This window comes from Pundamilia nyererei, unplaced genomic scaffold, assembly GCF_000239375.1.
Source record: "Pundamilia nyererei isolate P.nyererei 1_Seehausen unplaced genomic scaffold, PunNye1.0 scaffold00142, whole genome shotgun sequence".
NCBI classification, from domain to species: Eukaryota; Metazoa; Chordata; class Actinopteri; order Cichliformes; family Cichlidae; genus Pundamilia; species Pundamilia nyererei.
In genome coordinates, this window is record NW_005187543.1 from 32,832 (window position 1) to 34,793 (window position 1,962).

The window sequence follows — 1,962 nt, forward strand, 5'->3', positions numbered from 1 at the left end:
CCCTTGTTCCCCCCTCCCCCTGGTCATCTTCATGAGTACTGGACCAAGATCCTAATTTTTTTTTATTTTTTTTAAGTCCATGGTGGGCAGCCATCATTGTTTCTCTCAGACCATCCTATGCAGAGCTCCATGTGCACACAGCAAGAGGCCCTTGTTATGTGGCAGTTTCCCCACCCCCAAGTGTTAAGAGACTGAGATGGTGATGGTATTGATGGTGGCGATAACTGCCGGGCCTCAGTTCATGGCTAGTACTCGCTGCCCCTCTGGTTTACACTGTAGTGCTACCTTTTAAGTCAGTGAATTAGGAGTATTTATGATTGTGAATAAGGGAAAAGCTAGCAACACCACAAAGAAGCTGCTGTGGGTTTTTTTTTTTTCTTCTTTCGTTTTTTTTTTCCGGCCTTCTTTGCATGGCCATTCCCTTGGTGTGTAAAAGTGAGCTTTTACGCTGATCACAATGAGAATGGAACACTTGCTCTACCTCTTATTCCTTCACTCTATTTGCCACCTCTTCACTGGGTGGGAATGACAAACTTGAACTACGGACAGACAAAAAAAATTAATAAATAAATGCTTTATTGTTCAGTAACTAACTTTCATGTCATTATTCCTGCATGTGTACCAATAAAACCTTCCAAGGGTAATGCAGGCATTACGGTACAGCTCTGAAGTTTAAAGTTAGAAAGTTGTTTGGAGTGACATTTAATCAAACAGTGTGTCAAAGATGGACACGGACTACAACTTTTTGCCTTAAACCATCAGTGAGCGACTGGTTTACAAAACACAAGATTCTTTATCTACAAGGAAAATGCTGCTCACTTGATTGGCGATGTCAAGCATTTAACGAGTTTAAGGTTTCACTCGGTAATTTAAAGTAATGGAAAAGCAAAAATTGTCCATTTGTAAATTTGGTCTTGGCTAAAGTCAAGGCTTCAAAAAGAGTCCAGTCAAGAGTTTTGTTGGGTTTTTGTTTGTTTTCCAGTATTGTCTCTTTGTAGATCTGTCTTCCAGTACACTGTACACTTTAATTGGCCTGTATGATCCACAAGCATCTAAATTTTTACTTGCATGTTAGTAAGAATTCCACTTTAGACACTTGTTTGTGCAGCCATGCACTCTTGCATGAATAAAAAAGCCGACTGATGCAATTGTCACCAAGACGTCCGTCCTGCACTTTATGCTGTAAAGTGCAGGATATAATTTAATTGAGGCGAGAGACACAACTGCATACATCTATTGTTAAGTGTTGCTCAGAGGAAAAAATTGCCTGTGGCAGTAACACCACAGTTACTGCTTGTGTAAACGTCCTTATGTAATTACACTGATGTGAATGCACATTTTTGGGAAGGCAGTGACCCTTAATGGGTGCGTGATGAACAGGATTCCTTCATTTTGTAGACTCTTTCTGATTGCTTTAAAAGAAAAAAAACACGAGTGTCAACAGTGCAGTTCAACAAAAGCTTACTTTGAGCAGCCTATTCTGCCTCTAGTGTGTCAGGCAGAGGCCTATGATTTCACGCCAGGACGAGAAAACTCAATGCCAGTAGACTGCAGGCAGTGGTCCAGTGTTGTGCAGTAGAGGGGGATTGTCAGCCAAGCTAAAGACGCGCTTTTTAAGAAAGTACTCTTTTGATGATGGCTTACATAATGCTACACAAAAGATTGTCGTGTGAAGGGGGGAAAACGGCTAACATCTGCTTGAATTAGTGTCCCAGCTCAGCCTAAAGTGCACTGTGATGGAGAAGTTAAGATGCCAAAACAGGTTATGACATAATCCTAACTTATAGGCATTAATTAGGAAAAAGCTATGGTTTTTATTTTTAATAGTCCACCTCATTCTGGATATTTCTGCTGTGGTTTCAAGTGACTATCGCATATTTCTGACTATCTTAGCACGTCATCAATCAGCAGGCAGATGTTGGGGTCTGTGTTGATATTCTTTTTTCTGTTCAACCTTTACTA